The sequence below is a fragment of the Camelus dromedarius genome, chromosome 1, assembly GCF_036321535.1.
Source record: "Camelus dromedarius isolate mCamDro1 chromosome 1, mCamDro1.pat, whole genome shotgun sequence".
In the NCBI taxonomy this organism is placed as follows: Eukaryota; Metazoa; Chordata; class Mammalia; order Artiodactyla; family Camelidae; genus Camelus; species Camelus dromedarius.
This window is the reverse complement of record NC_087436.1, coordinates 35,303,864-35,331,024: the sequence shown is the minus strand read 5'-3', so window position 1 is coordinate 35,331,024 and position 27,161 is coordinate 35,303,864.

Here is a 27,161-nt window from a genome sequence, read left to right as displayed (position 1 = left end):
CAACCATTTTTTTTTGTAAATCACTTTAATATTAAGTTGACATTTCTTGAGCACCAAAAATGTGCTACATTCTTTTCTGAGAGTTTTACAGAAATGAATCCTTCAATCTTCTCAACAAGCGAGTAAGGAAGGTTTGATTGTTATCCTAGTTTTACAGTGTGGAAATTGAGGCAGGAAGAGGGCATGTAAGTTGGCCAAGGTCACAGAACTAGTAAGTGGCAGAGGTGGTATTTAAACCCTGGCTGTCTGGTTTTGAGGCTCACAGAGATGGGCTTTGGGTGTTTAGGGGTATCTGCATCCGTGGATCTCTGTACCTCTGTGCATCAGTTAGCCCAGAAAGGACAGGGAAAGGAGAGTCACACAGGTGCTCACAGTCGTGTCTCGGCCACTGTCCACGAAGAGTGCACCGTGATTAGAGTTAATTGTTTTCCAGGCAGTAGATCTGTTCATATAACAGAAATTTAGTCCATTGAGTTAATCTAGAAACCCTTCCTGCTCTGCTTCTGTCCATGCTTGCCATGTGACTGCCTGCCCATGATTGGGCCGTGGAGGAGAAAATGTACTCATAGTTGAACTCTGATATTTCAGCCTGGTTCATAGTTTCACATCTTCTGTTACATTAATAAGTTAAGTTTCTGGTTTTCTTGCATCAGTGTCTCATGGGTTTGGTTAATGTGCGACCAGTCCAAGGGAGCCCAGGGGTGATGACGGTATAGTTTCTGAGCACGCTGTGGCACTTCTACCCATGCAGACCTGACTGGAGGATGTCCGCCTTCCGCACTGATTTCCCCCAACAGCAGGGTCCTCTCCCACCCCCGGATGTGAGGCTTGGAGCTCTCTGAGTAGGCCAGTCAGAGGCCAAGTCCACCAATCAGAAAATGATGAAGTACCTGGAAGTGGGTTTAATAGAAGAAAAGGGCTTCCAGGTAGTCCGATGGGCTGTTTGAGTCCATTTGGTGAAAAGCTGTCCACTGTAAACATTTAACAGTTTTAATATAAGATTGATTACTCTCTTCAGTTTTGGAAAATTTTATTTGTAATATTTCTTTTAAGCCCTCTCCCTCCCCTTTTTTTTTTCTTTTCCCTCTTTTGGGAACTCTTAATTGTTAAGTTTCCGGTCTCCTGAATTGAATTCTCTTGTTTGCTTTTTTGCCTTGTCCTTTTGCTCTTTGTTGTAAGGGAATTCCTCAAATGTATCTTCCAGCCCTTGTGTTTACTTTTACATTCTGGGAATTTTAATTTTAATTTCCATTAAGTCTTTTTCCCTGCTCCTTTTTCATAGCAACCTGCTCTTATTTTATGAATCAGTAATCAAAATAAAATGTGTTACAAATAATGGTATGAACTGATATGGTTTGGGATATAAGGTAGGGCTTTCTTGGGAAAAATGACATTTGAGTGGAAATTAATCAATGCTAAGCAACTAATTGTAGAAATGAAGAACTACCTATTTAAGGGGAGGTGAGAGCAAGAGCAGTCCAGAAATAGGAATGTAGATTGAAGATTTGTCCATTCAAAGGGTTCTTCAATAGCCAACATATTTACAGTTATGGTTTCAACTGAGCACATAGCTTTGGGTAACCCATAGGTTTCAAGTATAGCACTGTCACCCTTAGTGTCTTAATATTATTTTAGTTGTAATTTTATATACCTCATTGGCACTAGAGTTATTTAAGGACATTTTCAAGTCTGCATGCGTTGGCCTTTTTTTTGTTGTTGGTAATATCTTATGTATAACTTAAAAAAATTTCCTGTATTATTTGAAAATACATATATTTTCAGCATTTTGGAATTAATTGAGTTTTTCCTATGAGAAAATAACACCTGTGAATGTACCATGAGACCTCAGTAAGTAGTTAATTCAACTTAGGGTGCTCTAAGTCCTATGAAGATTTATACATAAAGTTGCACAAGGCAACCTTATTTAAAGTCCCCATTATGATATTCATAGGTTTGTTTTACTTCATTTCCTAACATTTCTTTCAATGTTAACATTTCAACATTTTTAAACTTCATTTTGATTTTGTATATCTCTATGACATATTATTCTGCTCATAAACTTTCATAGCTGTTATCTCTTCTTATCAGTATTAGATAACCTTCTTTTTCCTGTTATGTATATTTTTTACCTTGAAATCTCTTTTGGCTGAATTGATTTTATAACCTTTGCCTTTGCCTAATAAATCTCTCTCAAGCTTGTGCTTTTAACTATCCTGTATAACTTTTCAGAAATTTGGGTTATAAAAAAATTAAGATTAGATTTTTTTTTCACATGACATGAGAAACTTTATTATTTTAAATCCAGATTAATACACAAAGTTAAATTTGAAATTATGTATCTTCTAAGGCCACTTTTAAAAACTGCCTTTAATTTTGTAGTTAGACTTACAATTGTTTAGATTTACTTATATGATTAATTGTTTTAAATTATATTTTGTCATCCATATTCTTCAGTTCTTAATTTTTATTCATCTCTAGCCCTTTATATTTTAGAAGACCACCTGTGTCATGTATTTTATGACTCTTTATGTGTATATTGATGCAGATACAAAGGACACACTGGTTATTGTCTTTTTTTTTCTCAAAACTATGTTGCTCCTTTTGTTTTCCAATATTTACTGCTTTACAGAAGATATCTGAGATAGCCCACTCTTTTTACTTTATAATTAATATACTAGTTCTTCCTGGATTTTTCCATACTTTTATGTGTAGTCATATAAAAATGTGTCTGAGTTATGTCTGTTTATACATTTTTTCCTGGAGTCCATGGTAAACTCCTTTGTGTGTGCGTGTGCGTGTGCGTGTGCGTGTGCGTGCGTGTGTATGTCAAGACATTAAGACTATATTCTTCTCTGACTCGTAGTCCCAGGAACAGTATAGTGAGCACCCATTTAACCATTAGAAAGCTCAGTTTCCTTCTCTCCAGATGAGACTAATGTAAACTAACTCAGAGGATTATTTTAAGAATTAAACGAGACAATTCAGCTAAAGTATTTAAAAGAGTGCCTGGCACCTAGTTAAGAGCACATATTAAAAGAGAATATTCTTCAGTTCAGATAAGCTTACCTTAATTGTTTTTTATTCCTTCTGTTCAAGTTATTCTTGTTTTTCCACTCAGAAATGGCTAGAATTCTAAGTTTTCTCTCCATTCTTCAGTCCTTTAGGTCTATCATCTCTCCCAATTCTTTTTTTAATATCTTGTCTTAACATTCTGGCAAACCCCAATTTTGCCTTCATTAATTTGTGGGGAATTATGTTCCACAGAAGACAGTTTGAGAAACAGAAGTCTAGAGCATGCTTGTTTTATTGAAGTGGAGTATGCTTCCCTTTCTTCTGCCTGCCCTGGTTGTGTGATACGCTGGATTGAAAAATGTCTGAAAAACTATATTATGTACATACTCAATTATCAATACCATTCTAAGTCCACTTGCCAAAAGTGTTTTAGCTGATGTTCTAAACTGGTCTGAAGGTGTCACTTTGCTTGGAGTCCACTCTGAGGACCTGATACCTGTGCCGGGGAAGCTGTGTTCTCTCTCACCAAGCCAAGTCACATCTTCTTTGCTGCTTTTGGAGGGCTGAACTGTGGGTGCATGAAGGTCTCTTGTGTTTGCTGGAGCCATTACTGCCTGGACACTATGCTATTTTCCAAGTAGAAGTAGGGAAAAATGTCTCTTTCTCCATAATTGTAAATTGTCATACCTGTTCCATACAAACATCATTTAATCTCTAAATGTTTTACAAGAGTTTCTAAGAAACCGTTATTCATGGTTATGTCTCTGCTTTTACACATAGTCTCTGCTTCAGCTAAGATTTCAGTGTAAGTTCATGGGGCAGCAGCCAGGACTGTCTCAGACTTGGTCTCCGCTGACAACTGAGAGATCGGCAATGCTGGCTCAAGAGCCTGATTTTCTCTTCTCAAGAGGAGTTTTTCTCTGTGAAGATTTCTTGGTCACACATGCAAAAGGACTACTGGTGGCTCAGGCGGGCCCATCTCCTTGATCCTGGGTGGAGCCTCCCCTGACTTGCTCCACAGCACACACTTCCCTGCTCCGACAAGCGTGTTACCGAGACTTCCTCCCACGTGGGAAACACTGATATGTTTCCACAGTAGATTAACACCACAATCTTAGATGTTTTTATACAGACAAGGAAGAACATTCAAAGATGTGAAGTGACTTTCCTAATGTGTTAGTCACGTAGTTCGTAGTAACACATCTGGGAACAGAAGTTAACTTTTTAAACTCTAGATCTCACTTAAAAAAAAATTACAAACCACTCTGCTTTTTTACTTCTTTTCTCTTGGCTAATAGTCTACTTAATCCATGAATACCCGTATCTCACCCAGATGTGGCTCTAAAAACTAGAATATTATAACAAAAATGGTATCTTTTTCTGGACCTAATAAATAAAAATACATTCAGGGTTTAGACTTTAAAAACTAAATTAACCCTAGGAGAACTTCAAGATAGATGATAAACTACAGTAACTTATTTCTAAAAAGTTGCTACAAGTGTTAACAACAAAACTCTGGTGACAAATGACTACTACCCTTAAGAAGGGATGGTCTTAAGACTCAACAAAAATAAAAAGTTTCTTGACCCACTGCAGTGCCATTTATTAACAGATTTCTCACAGCAATATTAAGGTTAGTTGTGGGTGCACTCAGTGAAGGAATTGCTTCTTTGGTTCAGTGTTATTTTTATGGTAAATGTCTCATGCTATTCATTCGCTGAATATTTTAGACAGCATTTTACTATTCCATAATCCTTCTCCATTCAGCTGTGTTTTAAGATACTTAGAAGGCAGTGACAACACAAATCTCATTCCTGTCTTGCAGTGAGTATCTTTTCCATTCTTTCCTTTCTATGCACAAAATTTCTTAGGTAAATACAAGTGAGAGGAAATAGGTATATCAGAGGGGCCCAATTCTGCTAGTTTGGGGCCTTTTGCAAAGGAGGGTTGCTCTCTCTGAAAACAGAATGTCTGGAAGACAAGAAGCCTTAGGCCAGGCCAGCTGCTGAGCAGACACACAGGGAACAGCCTGACAGTTTTCCATCTCCACTGGCAACCAGAAAAGGCATTTCTTACCCAACTGCCCTCCCTTTGTTATAGCACTGTAAATGGCAGTGCAACTCTGCTTCCAATAATGGCCGAGACTCAAAAAACATACCCATACTTCAAAACAGAAATTCTGCACCTAGGAATCTATGTTGAAAAAATAAATTTAAAAATTAAAAAAAATAATAGTGATAGTCAAAGCTTTCAGATAAATGACCAATTTGGTTGAAATGCTAGTTTGTCAACATTAATATTTAAAGTTAACACAAATCCAAGTCCCTAGCTACTACATTTTTATGCCATAGATATCTCTATATTTGGAAGTGTCAAAGATTTATCTAAGGTAAAGATTAAATACCAGACAGGGAATCTAAACCCCCAAACAGGGAACCCATTTTTAACGTTTATGCTACCAACCAGTTTTCTCTTGTTAATTTCAAATGTATTTTAAATGTTGGTGGGTGTGTTAGTTTTCTAGGTCTGCCATAGCAAAATACCACAACCCGAGTGACTTAAACAACAGGTTTTTATTTTCTCATAGTTCTGGAGGCTGGAAGTCCAAGATCAAGGTACCAGTAGGTTTGGTTTCTGCTGAGGCCACTCTCCTTGTGTTGCAGATGGCCACCGTCTCACTGTGTCTCCACATGGTCCTTCCTCTGTACATGCACATCCTTGCTATTTCTCTCCCTTATAAGGACACCAGTCATATGGGTTTGGGATCCACCCTTATGACCTCATTTAACCCTAATTACCTCCATAAAGGCTCCATCTTCAAATGCAGACACTTTAGGGGTCAGGGCTTCAATATTACTAATTTGGGAAAGAAATGATTCAGTCCATAACAGTGGGCTATTTTTGCTCACTGGCCTATCAGAAGAGATAAATCTTACATGAAGCCAAAATTTCTACAGAGGTTATTTTTGCTTGGAGATATTTTACTGAGTTCTTCTGTCAAATGAAAATGTGAAAGGATCTTGCCTACCGACTGAGAGACAGATGCACATGTGTTTTTTCCTCCCGTTGTCCTCTTTCACATAATTAAACAGTAAAAGAGATTCAGTGACACTTGGAATTTCCATTTGTAAATTTTGTACTTGAAATAAACCTTTTATCATTGCCTTACCTCACAGACAATAATTTTGAATCTCATAGCGTTATTCCTGTTTTTAGGTTTTGTTGGTTTAAATATTAAATTGTATATTTCACATTAAAAAATCTTTTCTGGTTGTGGTGCCCAGTCTCCAAGACAGCCCCCAGTGATGTCTGCCTCCTTGTTCCATGCTTGCATATAATCCTCCATATTAAATCAGGTTTGTTGTTATGTGACCAGTAAATTGCAGTGAAATTGACAGTGTGTGACTTCTGAAATTTGATCATAAAAGTCATTGCAGCTTTTGCTTTGGCCTTTTGGATTGCTTGCTCTTGCAGAAGCTAGCCACCATGCCACTAGCCAAACATATTCAGACAGGTAATAGAGAGGTAATTTCTTTGTGGAGAAATGGGGTCCCTGGTCCAAAAACCAGTACCAATTATCAGCTGTGATAGTCAGACACCCTGGGAATGGAACTTCCGGCCTCAGACAAGTTTTGAGAAGACTGCTGCTCCAACTGACATCTGACCACAATTGATAGACCCCCAGGCAAATCCCCTCACTCAAGCTCTTTACAAATTCCTGACCCACAGAAGCTGTGAGAAGAATAGATGGTTGCTTGTGCCACTAAATTTGGGGTAATTTTCTGTATAACATTAGATAAGTGAAACAGGTTGAGTGTTGTAAATATAATTCAACTTCACAATTTTTTAAATTTATGATCATTACTTTATTATTTTAAAATTTATTAAATGTTATTTCTCTGTATTAAGGGCACTGGCTTTATTATATCCTGAGTATTTTCCCCTGTATTTTACTTTTCAATATGTCTGAGAATATTCTTTTCTCCCCTTCCTTTTCCCCTCTTTTGTCCCTCTTTCTCTCCTTTCTTTTTCTTTGTTCTCCTTCTTTTCTTTACTAATTATTTTCTTTGCTCTGTAAGTATTGATTTAATACCTATAATGATTAAAAATTTATTGCAACTCCTCCCATCAAGAGGTAGAGTCTGTTTCCCCATATCCTTAAATCTGAGCTGGCATTAAGGCTTGCTTTGACAGACAGAATGTTGTGGAAATGATGTGCCAGTTCTGAGTCTAGCCTCTGAGAAGTCTTGTAGCTTCTATTTTTGCTCTCTTTGAGGTCACCATGTGAGGAAGCCAAGGCTAGCCTATTGGAAGACAGAGTTGGAAGAGGAACCATACCTGTTCAGACTCCTAGACCAACCAGCCCCAGACAACCCACAGCTGACTGCAGCTTCACAAGTGACCTCATTAATTAGCCAGAAAAGACTTAAAAAAGAACTTTCCAACTGATCCCATGGAATCACAGGAAAATAGAATGGCTGATTATTCAAAACCCACCATGTTTGGTGATGATTTGCTCTGTAGTAATAGAAAACGAATACAATACCCATGGCAGTCATTGCTAGTATTCAACCCCAACATCCACCCTTTCTTCTTCCTGGGTAAAAGAACTTCCTTTTTTTTTTCTTTTCTGGGCACCGATTGCCACCTATAATAGAAGGTCTTGCAAGAACTGCCAGGAGCCATATCATTAGGGGAAGTTGTAGGAAAGATTCAGTAAGTCATGTTGGTTGCCTGGAAGCATTTAGCAAAGTGCTATGGAGAGAAAGGAATTCAAGCCAGAGTGGCCACTCAGGATATGTGATTTTGCTGGGGGGAGGCAGTATCTGACTCAGATGTCTAAATTGCCCAAGTGTTCTGTAATTTGAAATCTTGTTAGGTAAAAAAATCCAACTGTTTTTGCACCCCAAATTGAAGTTGCTATAAACAGTGAGTGAAAAACTGAAGAGGCTATAAGCAATCTACTGGCAGAGATGAAATTAACTGTATTGCCTTTCTATGCAAAACCATTATTTTGGAAAGCCTCAAATCAGTAGCAGTTACGTGGAGCAGCTGGGAGAATGAGAGGACAGTCCATTAAGTAAAAGACAAGAGACTTTGCATTTAAATTTCTAGAAAGACACTTGGCTGTGGTTATTCAAACATGAAACTGACTTGAAGCCAATTAAAAAGAAGTGTACTGAACTTTAGAGAGAATTACAGTGCTGAACAAAACCCAACCAAACAGAAACAACAAATAAGCCTACAGCCTGAGAGTAGCTGGACACCTAACTTAGAGCTGCAGGAAGGAGTTTTAAAGACACTAGCAGCCTCTAGACCCCCAGCTTCACCCAGTTCACACCTCAGTTGCGAACAAGCAAGAATCTTCCTCAGGGCAGAGCCACCGGTCTCATGGACAGCTGATAAAAGAGTGTATTAGTTTTCAATGCTGTATAACAAACTGCTGCAAACTTATTGACTTAAAATCAAAACACATGTATTACTCACATTCCTGTGAGTCAGGTGACCAGGTGTGACTTAGCTGGCCCTTGGCTCCAAGTGTCCGAACAGGTAGGCTGGATTGCATCTTCATCTGGAGACTTGGCGAGAATCTGCTTCTGAGCTCCTTCAGATTGTTGGCAGAATTCATTTCTCTGTGGCTGCAGGACTAATGGTTTCAGTTTATTGCTGAAGCCAGCCCTCAGCTCCTAGAAGCTGCTCATGGTTCCTCGACATGTAGGCTTCTCCAAGTGGCCATTCATTTTATGACACCTTGCAATGGAGAGAGAGAGAACAGAGGGAACAAATCAGTCTGCTAGCAAGAAGGAGTCTTACAGAATGTAATGTAGTTATGGGAGTGACATCCCATCACATTTGCCGTGTTCTTTTGGTTCAAAGTAAGTTGCGGATCTGACCCACACTCAAGGGGTGAAGATCATACAAAGGTGTGACCACCAGGAAGTGGGATCATAAGGGCCGCTTTAAAGCCTATTTGCTATAGAAAAACTTTCCAGAGAAAGTAACCATGGCTTCTAGGTGGGCTAAAGAAGGAGTTTAACTCCACCAGTAGGGGCTGGAGTCTTTGCTTTCCTGACTAGCCAAACTTAATGATTGTTATGGATCAGAAACTATTGCATCTACTACTTAACTGTTACTAGAGAGTAACTTTACTAAGATTATTTTGTTCTTTCTCCAGTGTTTTGTAGTGGGTATACTGAAGGCAGATGCCTTGCATTTTAGTTTATGAATCATCGAACCACAAGAAGCACATTAGGACTAAGCAATCTCAGAACTGGAGTTAAATGTAGTCACTGGATAGAATTTAGGGTCATTTCTTTGGCATGGAGAGGGTGTGTTCCATGGAGGGGAAGAATATAAATGTCTGTTTGAGTAGCCAAAGAGGCAGATTTTGTCAAAGAGTATTAGTTCTATGCCATCAGACCCACTCTCATCACTCTATCCTTTCAAATTTTAGCTAGGCCCATGGAAATTTGAAATATGAAGACAATGAGTAGTCAATACAAGACATTAACCAGGGTTTCTAGATGTCCCACAAACACAGAACTGTGTTGTACAAAAAAAGTTGTCCCGTAACACTCATGGATTTCTTTTTTTTTTAACTGTCTCCATTTTTATTAAAAATTGTATTGAAGTACTTATTCAATAGTGTATTGAAGAAAGAACAATATATTGAGGAAAGAATAGTATATTGAAGAAAATTGAAGTTTTAAAAATTTAAAGGTGTAAATATTGAGGAGAATAAATACAACTTTACTCCAGATCATATAATTCTCTTAACACTCATGGCTTTCAAATGTCTACCCCCTGCATTATATGAAATACTGTTTACAGTTATCTGAGTCTAATCTCTAATCCTAGCTAAAAATAATCTTGAATATTTTTACACATTTTTGATATACTTTGTGTCATCCAGAAAAGCAACTATGGTATAAATTGAGATAAGAAATGTATTTTGAATGCACATAGAATATACATAAAGTCTAAGTAGATGTATATGTATTATAGAAATTGAATCTGTAATTAAAGACTTTCCTGCCAAAAAAATCCCAAATCTCTAGTTACAAATGGCTTGACAGGTTAATTCTAATATACATTTACAGAAAAAATAATAATAACCTCATTCAAACTTGTTGACAAAAAAAGGCAAGGGGAGGATATTTCTAATTCATTTCATTAAGCCAATATAAACCCAATACAAAACAGGCAAGGACATTACAAAAAAGGGAAAAAAGCACATACCAATATCCCCCATGGACCCATATAGAAAAAAATTTAAATTGTATACTAATAATCAGGTCCAGTTATATTAAAAGAACAGAAGTACATCATGATGGAATGCATTTTATCCAGTGATTTGCTGATAAATATTTAACACCTGGCTCTCCAAATTAAAAAGGGATATATGGATATTATATATACATAGGCACACACAAGTTCATTATAAATTTACTGATATAAAGGATGTTTACTATAAGATCTATAAATCTTAATAAAATATAAATTACTTTTATTGTTAATTCCATATAGTTAATTAGTCTCATTGATTTTATTGATTTTTACTGAACTATATTTGTTGACAACCTATGGTTGCAACAGATGAATAAGTGCAGTTTCAATATAAATGTTGGTTGATATTTTGGTTTACGTTAATGAGTAAGACAAAAGTGAAATAACAAAGTGTAGTAGGACTTCACCCATTCATCAATAATATGAGCACCATTTTTTGCTGAATCAACTAATGGTTTTCAAATACTGGAAGTTAGTTTAAGCAGTTTTGTCTTATACACAATATAATGGCTAGACACACACACTTTTAAGTTAAATCAGCATTATTAGCTTTTTCTTCCTCACTTTTATAAGGATAGATAATCAATAAAACAATAAATCAAGCTCTGATTTGTAATATTTGCTTATTATCATGGTGCAAATACTTCCAGCATGAGAGTTTAAGCTATCAATGTGACATCACTGAGCAGGAGTAGGGAGGCATACCACTACATAGTATTTCCATCGTACAGATAAAATAGATAAAAATCACCTCAAGAGCACAGGTGATAGTGAAATGTAATAATTAGGAAGTGATGAGTTTTGAGGATTTAGTTCTTTTGTTTTTAATACATTCTTTTCTTAAGTTTATATAATTTAGTATTTAATAATGTCTGTATTTAAAACTAGCTAGAAGAATTCTTGAAAATTGAACTATTGACTGTTAGGGGTTGGTACAATCTTATTCCAGCACAACACTGGTTTTATCCTAGGAATGCAAGATTGATATAACATTTTAAAATGAGCACTATAATACACAACATCAACAGGATAACAAAGAAAAAATCATGTAGTCTTTTCAATAAATGAGTAAAAATATTTGATACAATTCAATAGTCATTGATAACAAAAACTCTCAGCTATCTATAACTTTCAAAAGTAGCCTCATCAATGTGATAAACGGTATCCACAAAAACCCTACAGCTAACATCACAGTCAGTGATGAAAATGGTGGTGAGATACGGGTAAGGCACGGGTAAGTCTGCAATAGTACTAACTGACCAGGGCAACAGGACGCAAGAGCAGAACAATGAGTTAGTTGATGGCGGTTATACAGAAACTGAAGTTACAGCAACACTTCGGAAGCCTCAAGCTTCATAAAATTAACATTCATGTGAAAGGAATGGACTGACAAGTCCTATGAGGTAGCAATAGACACTTTCTTACACAACAAGACACTGCTTAAGAGCTAGAGGCTCAGATGAGAATCATCTCAGACCGTGCAGTCAAGTTCTGTACCAACCAAGGATCAACAGGTTGGCATTCCAGATTCTGCAACCGCAGCTAGTCTGAGACAGTGTGGCTTTTCTTTTGAGTCTGGTAGAATTACTGCATTGTTGGGAAGGTAACTCCAGGAAATTATAAAAAGCAAAAGTTAGCAAGAAGAATTACAGTCATGCAAAAGAAACTTAAATCCAGAATATTAAGTTTGTATCTTCTTTCTATGTAATAACATTTCTGTGTTTTTTCTTCTAATTATAATGTCTAATGCATTTAAGAGAAATGGATAGGCTAGATTTAAAGTTTTAATTGGATGTTTTGAAGGATTTTATTAAGTAGTTTTGCAGATAATGAGGAAATTTGTTAAATACATGAATTTTTATTTGTTAATTTTATAAATATTGTGGCTACTTAGAGGAATGCTGTTTGTTTAATGTTAAGAAAATGTTAATGTTTAAATAACCAAATAAATATATTATGCATTAAGTAGGAGAGGTGGTGATAAATTTCCATATCAGTGTGTGACAATCCATTCAGACATTGACAATTCCATTGAAAATATAGACAAATGTTTAAATTCAAGGATGCTCATCCAGAATTATTCATAATAGTAAATATTATCTAACGATCTAATCTAGGACTCTGGGTGAGCAGATTAGCACTTATTATCATTGGATACTAATAAAATAATTTGTAGAAATGCTATACAAAATATTCAATATAAAGAAATATGCGAAAAGAACAAAGGAGAAAATAGTGTGTATAATATTTAAAATTCTATTATAGATAGATGTTCAAATAAAATTTTATTTCTCAGTTTAAAGGCCAGCCAGCAAGAAAATATGATTTTTTTTGGTAAGAATCTGTCAAGTCATAGAATAGAATACACTATAAAGATCTAATAGCACAAAGTTTTCCATTTGTAGTTTTTAAAAGCCTGTGTTCATAAAAGAAGTCTGGAAATAAGTGAGAAGTGCAAAATTCATTTATTAGGAATATTTTTTAACTTGGAAATACTTGTTTATGGTACAAACTCCCCCAAACAAAATTTTCTCATAATTATATGTTACATGTGCACACAAACCTATGTATGTACATTTCTTTCTGCCCTGGTCATAAAACTCCATACATGTTCTTTCCTACTCTTGTTTGGGGGGACTTTGGGGCCATGTAGGTAAGCTAGTGACGTAACCAGAAGGAAGGAGATGGATGCTAGAGTCACCACGTAAAGAATAATGACCAAAGGCTTGAATTGGAGGTGACCTAAGTGAGACATGAAACTTTGTCATGTTAAACCACTGAGACCTGCGTTTATTTTGTTACCCTAACAAATCCTGGCCTATCTTAATACAGTGTCCTGATATGGAAAATAGTCATTGAATTGTGCTAATGGAAGACAGTGGAAGATGAAAATGACTGAGTTGTTACATGGTGGAATGAAGTGAGGATCTCAAACATGAAAGATAATTGCTTTGATTGATTTTGATAAATCATATTTTTCTTTTTAAATTGCAAAAGACAAATTCACACTGAAGAAAAAAGACATTAACAAAAATACTTAAATCATATTTATTCTTGCAGTCTAAAATAATTACTGTTAATATTTTTCATATGACCCTCTATTATTACGTGCTTGCATATGTATGTATATGCACTATATATGTACTATATATAGTATATACCATAGTATATATGTGTGCAAACTCCCCCAAACAAGATTTTCTCATAATTATGTGCATATGTACATAAACCTATGTATGTACAGTATATATATATACTATGGTATATACTTTATACAGTACATATACATATATATGCAAGCACATAGTAATAGAAGGTCATATGAAAAATATTAACAGTAGTTATTTTGGACTGAAAGAATAAATATGATTTAAATATTTTTGTTAATGCCTTTTTTCTTCAGTGTTCCTATCCCATTGGCCAGAATTGTCATATAGCCCCAATATACCTGGAAGGGAGGCTCGGAAATGTAGCCTTCCTGTGTTCCCTGAAGGAGAAATGGGATCACTGCATGTTTAGTTAGCTTTTGTCAAAGCTCCCCCTTCAGATGACCAAATAACACTTTCACGCTCCCTCCCATACCTAGAACATATATTGACCCTTTTTAAGAGGGACAACTCAAAGTACTACCCAGTTATTAAATCCAGTAGAAAGTTCGCAATATTCAAGTGTATTAGTACCAATAAGGGATATGCATATATTTCAAGAGAAAGATTTATTTTAAGGAATTGGCTCACATGATTGTGGAGGTTTGGTTAGTTTGAAATCTGATGCGGGAGTCCAAAAGGCTGGAGACTTAGGGAAGAGTTCAGTTTGAGTCCAAAGACAGTCTGCTGACAGAATTCTTCCTTGCTCAGGGGAGGTCAATCTTTGTTCTAGTAAGACCTTCAACTAGTTGAATGAGGTTCACCCACATTATGAAGGGTAATCTTTTTAACTCAAAATCCACTGATTTAAAAGCTAATCTCATTTAAAAAAACACCATTACAGAAACATTTAGAAAAATGTTTTTGATTGAATACCTGAGCACTATGGCCTAGTCAAATTGACACATGAAATTAAGTATCATCTCAAGTAATAAACCATTCTGTTACAGGGTTTAGAGATGGTACCTCTCAGTGTAGTCCCTAGAAATTAAAAGACAAGTTATTTAGCTCATTTCTGTGCTTTTTTGTCTTCAAGCCTCTCTCTTTTGACTTAGGGACAGCTACTTCAGCCTATCTGGAAACAAAACAAATGAGGAGAGCATACCCTTAATCTCATCTTTTCCTAGGTTTTCTTTATTCAATTGAGAAGTTTTTTTACTGGACCATTATTGCTAATAGCATCCAAAAAACCCACTTTCCACCCCTTCAGGTTTAGAAGCAGCTAGATTTCTTCAAACTTGCAATGTCCCAAGTTCTTTTCCCTGAGATAATCACTTACAAACTAGACAATTCTTTTCTAAACTCATCCTTTTCCTGTAATAACTTGTTAAGCACAGCCAATAATAGTCAAAACACAATAACATGGTATTTTCCAGGCTATCCCCCTAGAGCTTTTCACTCAGCAGGCACATGGTCTGCCTCTCAAGTTATTGCACGAGACAGCTTATCCAAATATTTTGTCACTGTGCAACATAGATTGTCAACTGCTAAGCCCCTCATATCAGTTCCTTTGCTTATTCTACCTGTGAGCGAAGTCAGTGCCCTGTATTTTAGGTTTGTTACATCAGTGCTCTACTTCAGGTGTCAATTTTTGGAATAGACACGATAGACTAGGCCATGCTGCAATAACAAACAAATCCCCCAATCTCAGTAGCTTAATACAATAAAGGTTTATTTCTTGCTCATTTCACAGTTTGATGTGGCTTGGGAAGTTCTTTTTGGCAGCTCTCCTCTAAGCAGTGACTCCAGGCTTCTTCTATCTTGAAGTGTTGCCATCTTAAACATACAGTTTTCAAGGTTGCCACAGAATGAGAAGACAGAGTGCAACAGAGAGAGAGAGAGAGAGAAAGAAAGGTAGAGGTTAGAGGTAGAGGTAGAGACAGAACTAAACTAAGGGTGAATGTGTAGTAAGTGCCCAAATACTTCAAAGACAGTGACAGACACATCCCCACCAGACCAACAGTGAGGCAGTCTGGTTGTTTAGCTATCCATCTCCATCATGCCTGAATGGCAGTAACTTAGAGAGCCTTGACCAAATTATATGAAGAGATTCTGGGGAAAAGAACACTGTACTGAAGCAAAGTGGGAATATCATAGAAGGAGAATTCCTGGCATTTTATTTCCTGACTGCCTGCTTGCTGAGCTGCTAATGCATGTGGGCTTGCTATGGAGCAGGACCTTGGAGGAGCTGGCTTCCTTCTTGTGGACTGTAGAGGCAGATTTTGACCTTTGCTTGGAAAAGTTCATAGGTGGCAGGATGACTGCAGCTCACACTGGCAGAGTAAGGAGAGAGGGGAGCTGTGGGATCAGCCTGCAGGTTTTTAGTCTAGCAGGTTTAGGATGCATGCACTGTCCTGGGACCAGGTAGAGGCTGGAAGACAGGACTCATTTTGAAAGAGTGACGGTTGCCAAAGGAGTCAGGGAAAGGCAGAGTACTGAGGGCCCCATTAGAAGGGAACACGGAGAAGAAATCAGTGAAAGTATCCCATGAGAGAGCGCCAAAGAGAATTATTCCTTGTAAGTTGTTTATTTGCTTTAGTTAGAAAAGTGCATATGAAACTGAAAAGCTTATTAACAAGTCTAACTAGGTATTTTAAAATTTCTGCTTGAAATGATGACAACTGTGTATTTCCCTAGCTTATACATGATCTTCAGGCTGACAGAATTTCTGGAAACTTTGCTTTTGTCTGAACTGAGTTGATCCATAAACTCATTCAAATATGCATTATGAATTCACAACATTTATAAGTATATGATATCTGATGGCCTTGGATATCAGACAGAAAAATCTATCCCCCAAACTATAAGGTGGTTTTCTTAGCATCGGGATTACATTTCTTATTGTTTCATGGCACTCTCACAATAACAACAAAAAAAGAACAGCCCTTGGGTACATTAATCAGCAAAATTATTAGTCTGAATCACTGCAATCTGTTCACCTTAAGGTTTCTTACAGAGTCTATGGAATCTACAAACTTGTTTGATATACTTTCTGCTCTTTCATTTGCCACCATCCTTCTTTTAAGATAAACACAACAACAATAAAGGCATAAAAAATTTGTGATGGACAGGTATTTTAACACCAACAGAGTAAAGCAATGATCCCGAATTAAGAAAAAAAAAAAAAAAACCCAAATATACTAGCTTTTCTTTTTTCCCCTTCCTTCCCTTGCTTTCTTCTGTTTTCTCCCTTTTCTTTTATGTTCCATTCTTTTTCCCTATCTTCCTTCTTCATTTCCTTCCTTATCTCCACCTCCTCTTGGCTTCCTTTCCCCCTCTTTACCTATTCTTTTCCTTTCTTCCTATTTTTTTCTTAAATGAGAACCTCCCCACCCCAACACAGTGTCAGCTGTGCTGCTGGTCCTGGCACAAGTGCGTCTACTGCCCTCATCAGCATTGCTTGGGGAGGAGCCAGTGTTCTTCATGAACTGGATCTGCTGCAGGGTCCCAGTTACTGCAGTCTGCGGGTCCCAGTTACTGGAGGCTGCAGCTCCCGGGGCACAGGACATTCTGGAGCACACCAGCAGTTCCCTGAATGGCCTGAGCCTGGTGGTGACTTCACAGTTTCAGAGAGAAATTGGGAGGAACTGTGCTGTCAACAACAGGAAGTTGGTGAAAAATGAAAGATGCCCTTGGGGAGTGAAATGAAGAGCAGATGGCTTTAATTGTTAGCCTTGCTGTGACAACTGACAAGAGAAATTCTGCTCTCTTGACATTTAAAAGATACCAGAAATACCAGTGACCACATTCCATGGCTTCTTGAAGGTTTCCATGTCAGGGAGTTCAAACTCCTCTTTATTTTTATTACTGAACAGTCCATAAAAACTGCAGGTGATAAGATTCCTGATGGACTAGCCCTCTAGTAGTTTGATAAGTCACTGAAATGCACACAGTCTAAGGAAGTGGAGAGCCATAGGTGGAGGGAGGCGTTCAGGCAGGGAAGTGCTGAGGGATTTACTTGCTGCTGCAAGTGGAGCACAAGATCCATCTCTGTAAGCCCATGAGATTTTTTCTTCCTATGGCTCTTTGTAGAAATCTAGTTTAAATTTTTGTTTGTCATACTGTGGAATAGCCCTCCTTTAAAAAAAAAGGTAAAAAGATTTCTACAGAAGCTCTGAAGAAATGAAGTAAAAGAGAAATAGATGTTAACTCAGATTTATGCTGCCTTATTTGCATAATTTCCGTGTAAGACCTAGAAGGCTGAAGTATGGAAGACGGCAAGTGTAGCCCTACGTAGAAGGCATGTTCAGAAACAAAAATAAATACCCTTAATACTGAGAATTAGTGACTCTATTACAGCAATATAGGATTATTGGATTGAAGGGTCCCGATGCATTCTCAGTATTAATAAATCTCTTTCTTCCCTAGTGATATGAAAATAAAAATATTTAACCATTACTGAAATATTATTTTAAAGGCTATTAAAGTCAGACTTATGTGTGAAAAATAAGTATTTAGTTTTCAGGCAGATACTATGGTGCCTCTATGACAACCACAATAACCTAATTTTCTAATTTTTTCATTGGGATTTGGTGTATAAATCTCCCAGCAACCCCAGTCCTAGGTGGGATAATGCTATAGCATCTTTTCTACATTGGCTCCCAAAGGGTCCCAGCAGAATGCAGTTCCAGTTACCCACACTGACAACTGGCTTGAAAATGAATGCTTTATTGGCCTCCCTCTCTTCCCTGTCTCAATTCTCCATTCCCCTACTTGTGTTTACTGACTTTATAGCCTACTGGGACTGGAATCTTTGGCTTCAGCCTGCTTCGGGAAGAACCCAAAATAAAACACCTTCCCTGACATACACACCCATTCCGAGCAGTGCTTTTACAGTCTTCCCACATACCCTGTGAGATCATCCTAATCGCACTCTATTTTAATCATTTGTTGATTTGTTCTCATTTTTTATACCACTTTTTGAAGTTAAGAACTGTGATTTACTCTCCATATTTGGATCCAAATATAGATAGATAGTACTTACAAATGTTGTTGAATGAACGCAAAGTTCTTCCAACTGTGTTGTGGTTCTGATCTACTTAGTCACAAGTCTTTGCATTTCTTTCATATCTCCTGCCCAAACTATCCACTTCCTACACCATCACCCCCAGCTCAGGCTCTTATAATTTTCTACATAAATTACTGCAATTGTTTCCTACCTGTTCTGTTAGACTCCAATGTCAGGTCTCTCTATTTTACACCACACTTCAAACCACAGGACATCAATCATCCTGAAAATGCTGGTGTCACCTTGTCTCTTCCTTCCATAAAACCACTAGTAGTTCTCACCAGCTTTTTATGATAGTCTAGCATTTTGCTAAGGTTCTCATTTATTGCATTTCCTCTCTATCTAGATAAATCTTATCTATTGGAGATGTAGTATCATAGTGTAACAGCACTAGAGGCAGACTGCCTGTTCAAATCTTAGATCTAATGCTGTGTTGGAGGGAAGATGGCCCCTAAAAGACAGCAGGTCCTAATCAATGGAACCTGTGAATGTTACCTTATATCATAGACTTTTTACAGAACTGATTAAATTTAAAAATCTTGAGATGAGGAAATTATATTGGATTACCTGGCTGGGTCTTAAATGCCATCACAAACATCCTCCTAAGGGATGCAGAGGGAGATTAGATACATACACACAGACTAGAAAGTATTGTGAAAATGGAACAATGAGAGATTTGAAGATGCTGGCCTTGAAGACTGGAGCGCAGTGTCCACAAGCCAAGGAATGTTAGGAGCCACCAGAAACTGAAAGAGTCAAGGGAGAGATTCTCTGGAAGAATCTCTGGAAGGAAAACAGCCCTGTGAACACCTCGATTTCAGCCAAGTGGTACTTAAGTCAGACTTCTGGAACTGTGAGAGAAGACATTTTTGTTGTTTTAAGCCACCAGATTTGTGATAATTTGTTACATCAGCTACAGGAAGCTAAAGCATATCCCTTACAAGGTATAATCTTGGGCAACATTCTTTAAACTCTCTAAGTCTCAGTCTCCTCATCTATAAAATAGTTTGTTACCTCTCAAGGTTATCCAAAGACTGAATGACTTAATGCTTTCAAAATCCTTAGTAGTGTAACTAGCACATCCTGAACATCAATAAACGTTACTTTTCTTTCATAGTACTTTTAGTGTTTGTCTATTCATTTGATTCTCTGTTTTGAAGAAGATAAAGACCTCTACATATAATTTAACAATGTATAATATTTCTTAGTATTGTATTATTAAACTTTAATATTTATTGAACAACACTTATTTTTAAGACTAATTTCCAAGGATACAATGTAGCGTAAAATATGGTGACTGAAATCAATGACTGTAATACCACAACAATTTTAAGTGACTTAGGGTAAAAGAAAAAAAAAACTTTACAAACTAATATTTTCCAGATTTCAGAACTTACTTAACTAATACATGGGATGTGTCTGCATATATATATTTTTTCTTTTTTCTCTTAAGTATCAGTGAATTGATCAAATTTGTACATTTGAAATATTTTCATCCTTGCCCAAAGCAAATCAAATATTCTATTTAGTCTTCTTTAATTTGTGGAAATTCTACAATATAGAGGTATAAGGAAGATCAAGCACCTCTATCAATTATCCTGCAATTTCCTGTTTAGTTGCCTGTGTCTACCAATGAAGGTGAACTTCAGGACGTCACACTGCTCTGAGCCCAGGGCACAGTGTATTTGCCAAGGGCATTTAATATTTATGTAAGGACAATGCTCTTCAGTACCTCTGGCTGGTGTACTATAACTTCTCAGACCCTGGCCAAAGATACCAGTGGAAGATGCAGCTGTCCCAAGTAGACTTTAATAAACTTCATGCTTTCCTATTGATTGCTTGGTGGGCTTTCTGATACTACACACAAATTTTGAGGAAAGAGAAGTTGAGGATCCTAGCTCTGACATAGAAACACTACACCCCAGCATTCCTAAAGTTTAATGTTGGTGACTATCAGGAAAGCAAATATTTCACGCAAGGGTAAGCCCTCTAATTGCGTTTGTGTTGAATGCCTGCCAGATCCACGTAGAGGGTTCTATAGGCATTTTTCTGATCTCACCCTCTCGTCTGAGTCCATTTCAAAAGTGCCTGTGGGTGGAAGAAAAGAGAAGGAAAGTCAAAAGCACAGGAAGACAGGCAAGGGGGTCAAGGGAATGGAGGCAAGAAAAGGAACAAGTGAAACCCTCTTGGGAAGGGAAGCTGTGTTTCATTTTAGTTGCTTGGTTTGGAAGGAAGCCTGTAGAATATTGAATAACATAAGAAAACACACTGCAGATCTCTCTTCTCAGTTTCTCTGAATGTATGTAGAATTGCATTAGTAAAACCCAAAATGAAAACTCTTGTGAAATTGTATTAATACTATATTTAATTACTTACAATTAGTAAAGTAAAATTCATTTAAAAAGCCATGTAATTTCACCCTTGGGAAATGAAGTACTAAATTTCTTTTAATTTGTTAGCAAAGATTGATTTAAGTTAGTTGTTTGCTAGTAATTTTTCTTTCTTACTTTTTGCCAGTATATTAGACAAGGAATTGTAAAAACACATTTTCATAAAAAGAAAAAAGTGCAACAATATTGTTCATGTGTCTTTTAAGTTTCCACTACTATAAGAGAATAACAACATAAAATAAGTACTAAGAAAATAATTTACCCCATGGACAGTTTTAAATGAGGTCTCCAAGTCTTGCTTGATTAATAATTGGATTATTTGAACTTGGACATGATTATTTGCTAAGCTTCATTTTTCAGAGGCCAAACTGAGAGTAAAAATTACACCAATTTTATAATTTTTTTGTGAGTATTAAGTGTACATAACTTAGAGGGCAAATACATAGTAAGTAGTCAACAAATATTAGCATCATCCATTATCTTTGAATGCTTTCACCCTAACTAGGGAAGCAACCAGCAAAAGTAAAGATAAACAGCAAATATTGTAGATTTAGTTATCCATGTGAATTATTTGCATAGCTGATGGACGAGCAACAGATTTTTTAGATAAATGTTTCATTTATTAATTCAGTATTATTGAGCAACTATTATATGCTGAGCACTGTTCTAGGAGATCAAGTTCCAGTATAGTTAACATTTCAGTGCTGGAACACAGACAATGACCCCATAAAAAATGAATGAGCAATGTAATAACAGATGGTTTGATAAATGCAAAGAAGACAAAAGTAGGGTAAGGGAACAGCTGGGAGAGGGAGAGGTATGTTGTAGTATGGGATAGCCAGATTTAGTAGAGGAAAAAAAAAATCCAAGACTCTGAGTTTAAATTTGATTTTCAAATAAACACCAAATATTTTAAATTATAAGTATGGCATAATGTACTAAAAATTATTTGTTGTTTTATTGGAAATTCAAATTTAACCGGGCATCCTATATTTTTATCTGGCAACCCTACAGAGGAGTGAGGTCTGAAGATGAGACTGATTTTTATTTTTCTTCCAGCTTTATGGAAGTATATTTGACAAATAAAACTGCAATATGTTTAAAAGTGTACAATGTGATGATTTGATATATGTATACTTTGTGAAATAAGTCCCACAATCAAGTTAATTAATGTATAATTAACTCCATCACCTCACATAGTTCTCTCTTTTTTGGGAGGGGTGGGGGGAAGACCACTTAAGATCTCCTCTCTGAGCAAATTTCAAATATACAATATAGTGTTATAAACTACAGTCACCATGCTATATATGTGCTCCTCAGAACTTATTCATCTCATAAGTGAAAATTTATAGATATTTTCACACAGATGTGCCTTTTGCCCAGTTTTCAGTGGAGGGGTGGAGGGGTGCACTTCAGCTGTCATGATTTTCCCTTGCTCACATCTAAAAACACTGGCGTTCTGCCATGGTCATGCAAATCCAGTCCTGTTTTTTATTATAGCTGAAGTGTAAAGAAGATTTCCGTATTGTCAGGCAATAAACACAGAGCCTATGTCTGCCTATACTGAAAAATACAACATGCTATTGAAGGAAAAATCTATTAAATGCTTTTTGAAAGTTTAATAGAAAGATTTCTATGAATATTTTCCTTTTTAGTCAGGAGTAATGTAGTTTTATGGTGGTGGCCTAAATTAGAAATCACCACTGATCACAATTGACTGTTAAAGGTATAATCTTTGGTATATTCATGTTTCTCTTGTTTAAGAATTAAAATAACCTGTAGTGAAATGTATATAACATCAGCTTTGATTGAGTCTGGAACTCTCCATCCTTCTCCTATAATCAACTCAGTTCATTACTCCATTGAATGCTGAAGTCCACGTAAACTGAATGCCAAAGAAGCCCTGGACAGGCCTAATACAAAGACCTGGAAAAGGCTGGATTTGTGTAATCATGGCCTAAAACCTATGCTTCCGAATACTGGTGGAAAAGCCAGCTGCAGAGGTCTGGCAGGCTGGGATCAAATTTATACCTGCACAGCTTGAGAGTTTGAGTGTTTTTGTTTTGTTTTGTTCTTCTCTTTTAGGTTTCCAAGAGAAGTACTACAATATGAATGTCTTTGACTTGAGGAAATGCAAGCTGTTTCCTGCTGAACCTCTTCTAGGATATGGGCAGTGGGGAGAGGGAAAGAGAAGAGAAAGAGAAGAAAGTGAGTAGACAGGAGGAAGGGATGAAGAAGAGAGAGAGGGAAAGAAGGAATGAGGCAAGAGAAATAAAAAGTGGAAAGAAGGAGGAAGGAAGACATAAAGGGGAACAATAGCAAATTACATATATCTGCTCATTAAAATATTTAAAATAAGACCATTAACGTTGCATTCAAATTGGAATTTCCTCTCATAGTAGAGGACAGGAGGACAACAGAGAGCAAAATAAGAAACCAAAAGTGGTGTCTAGGGCCAGGTGAGGGGAATTTCCAGGCAAACTTTAAATCCCAGTTTATTTTGCTTAATATAATTAATTCCCCTTAGGAATTCAAATGTTTTATTTTTGCAATAGCTTTTAGAAACTACTTCACCATGTTACAGTCTTTTTTTTGTTTTACTTTATTTTTGAATGATAGCAAATTCTGATGGATTTCTTTTTGAAAAGAATATAAGTTCATTGCCAATGTCTCATATCTGCCCCACTTACATTCACATATTCACTTTTAAAAAATTATGAATTCTTCCTGCCTGCAATAGTCTTCTAATTATTTTCAAATCTCACCTTTGTCATCATTCATTATTGCCTTCAACCTTATCATCATCATTCAGTCTTATTCTCAAAACTCCACTGGATGCAAGACACTGTGACAGGAGATAAGCTGTGAAGCTCTTTGACTGAGTGGTGACCCTACCACCATTTCCTCTCTCAAGATGGACTTTTACATTATGTTTCTCAGGCTGACTGCTCAAAGACTGAATTGGTCAAATTGGTCAGTTGTCATTGCTGTTAAAATACAGAAACTGTCTTTTTTTCTCACACTAGAACCTAGGTTGGTTTCAAAATTCCTTACAGTATCACAGCTTAGTGACAGGAAAGCCTGTTTTCCAGCAGCCTCTGGCCTTCACTTACTTCTTTCACTCCCACCAATTTATCTTTGCAGTTTTAGGGAATATTGCCAAGTCCTCTCTAGATGGGGGTAAGCACTGTAAATCCCTAATTCCCAAACTAATCTTATAGCAGGGGACATGTTCTGGGCAGCCTTCCCATTCTGCTAACACCACACGTATTTTTTTTTTCTTCCTGAAGTGTGTTCTATATCCTGCATGCTTACTTATCCAAGTGTTAATTATCAAATTTACTGCATATTTTAAAAAATTCAGAACACCTGAACCTGGGACAGCACACATTATTTTTATTATATGAACTGAGAAATCAGCCTGAATTTTTATTTAACCAGTAGAGTCCAAGTTTCTTTAAAACTGGAGATCATCTGAAAGAGTTGGGTTTAATGTGCTCAAAGACAAACGAGTCCCTCTAGATGATTCAGAAAATGTGGACATGTGCCAACCTTCAGTTATTCAGAAATAGATGATACAGGGTTTTGCTTTCTTAGAATTCTCTTTTATGTCTAGGTGTTTTCTTTTTGACCACTTGCTGCTGGGTAGTCTACATTAGAAAAATGGAGGAAAAGAAGGAAATATTCAAATGCCAGCATGTCACCATACGATGCATCAGCCAGTATTTGTAAAACAAAAACAAATTTCCACATAATTTGAACAAGAAACATAAATTAAAGTAACATAATAAAAAGTTTCAATGGCTGTTGAATTTTGATGGACTCTGAAAAATTGCAGTCTTATCACTGTATATACATATATTTCATTGTTTTTATGCAGAAATAATTTTCTTCTTCACCCTTTGGATATACCTTATTTAAAATCCTTGTGCTATGACCATACTATACTATTAGTATGCTATTACTAGAACTATGAAGTACTGATCAAATTAGCTAATTATATAAATATGTTGTTAAATATAACAATTATTGTCATAATGACTATTTTCTGGTATCATCCAACAAGAATTTTAGAATTTTTGTTACTACTAATAATGAAGGTTTGGTTTAGAATTTAGAAATTTTATTTTAAGTGATATCTGGGAGGTAACAAGGCATAACACAATAATTTGGAAATGACATGGTACTCTGAGAATTGAACTTTAAATAACGGATTAGAGCAGAGCTATGTAAATTCATTTCTTTTTCAAAAAAGAAGAACAAGAAGAATGGTTTCTAGGACAGAGGGGCTAGAGAGTAACCTGCCATCTCTAAATAAATGGGATGTCAATCAGAATGGTTTTGGTCAGCCATAGAAGACTTGGGGAAAAAAAGCCATAGAGACAGAGATGGCCATGCTTATCAGAAAAGAATAATGCATTGTGAGACCAGTTTGGGTATATTGGTCATGCTGTTGTAAGGGAGCCATCTAGCATTCATTACACAGGGATGACACTCATTATACTATGTGATCAAGGAATCACCACCTCCATCTTGTTCTGCTGTTTCTGATCACACTGTGACCAAACAACTTTGGGAAAATGAGGAGAGAGCCTGTGGCTGGATGGTGATATTTCTCATCACATGATTGAATCAGTCTTCTGCTTTTATACATCATTCTGTTTGAAAATGTCTTTCCAGGACTGAACATTGTGCAGTGACATTTCTTTCACTTGAAGCTTAGCCTGTGTCTGTTGTGATGCAAATAATGACACACATTTGTGGACTGACAGTTTGCTCACTATTGCAAAAACAAAAAAAATTTGGTCACAAGTGATAAACCTTTTCAATTCTAAGGTAGACACCTACTCAGAGGCCTTTTGCCTGGTTGACAATAACAATTCAAGTATCAAGCCAATTCGGAAAAATCCCTGTAGGTAGTATTTTTCTTTTCACTCCTCTCAATTTCTTTCTTTTTCTTTCTTCCCTATGTCTCGTATCTACACAGTATTCTACAACAAATTACTTTGTTAATAGACACTGTTCCTTGCCCACCAAAATTTTAAGAAAATGTATATTCTGTATGCAAAACATAATAAATATTGGGTAGTCTTTCATAAAGAAGCATATGACCTAGAGCAAGGATTTCACTCCTGGAAATAATAAATAAATACTATTGCTCACATTCATTCACACACATATATATGCATTTATTTGCACCTAGTGAATGAAAGTCTGGGATTATCATTTATAACATTAAGATATAAAAATGCCAATATCAATAATATACAAATTGTTATAAGAAATTATTAAAAACAAAAGTAAACAACTCAATAAGATGAAATACTGAGTTTGAACAGGTAATTTCCTAAGCACGTAAATACAGTCACTAACGCTTTGAAAATTTTCTAATTCGACTAAAAATCAAATAAATGCAGTAAAATTAAACAACAAAATATCATATTTTCCCCATCAGATTAGAAGAAAAAAATTAATACCCAGTAACGGTAAAAATGTAGTGAAATTAGCATGTTTATGATTCAAATATCAAAATGAATAATGTAGTTCTATTCTACAGACATGCAAAAATACTGAATGAAATTAAAGTAGGTTAGAAAATAGCCTGTACAATATAGATGCTTTATCATCATGAAGTTTCTGTCAGGTTTTGTATCCGTCTATCTATATACCTTAACACATATAAGATATAGATAAATATGCCTAGATTGGATATCGAGAGAAGTCTAGACAGCTGTTTTCTCAAATTTATTTGTTTTTTCCCTTGGTGACTGAATTTTAGGTATTTTTATTTTCTTTTTTAACTTGTCTATATTATGTTATATTTCTATACTGAACCCCTATTTTTTAAACTGTGACTTAAAATATAAAACAAAGGTAAATATGCATCCAGATACATGGGAGGAAAGTGGGGAACATGTGCTTATTCCAAAAAGAAACTGGATTTGTGTAAGAGACTCAAACAGACTAATCTCTAGTTTAATGTAACAGAATATCCTCACCTTCTTCAAAGAATGGTGTTATATTTGCTATTTATTAATGACATATGAGTGTTTTCTTTCATGATGTTCTGTCTCTGGGAGGTATTTTAAAATCCTCCTCTTTAGAGACAGAAACTTGTTAAACTTGAGTCAGCAGAAATTATTTTAAAGTGCTTATAAAAGTTTAACATCTATTTTAAATAAACAAAACCGCATATGTTGAGATTAGACAGTTTTATTAGAAAATAAAATTCTGAGATTATGGCAATTTTTCTGGAGAATTTGTTGAAAATAAAGGTAAATAAAATGTCCAATCATGAATTATGAATTGAATTCAATT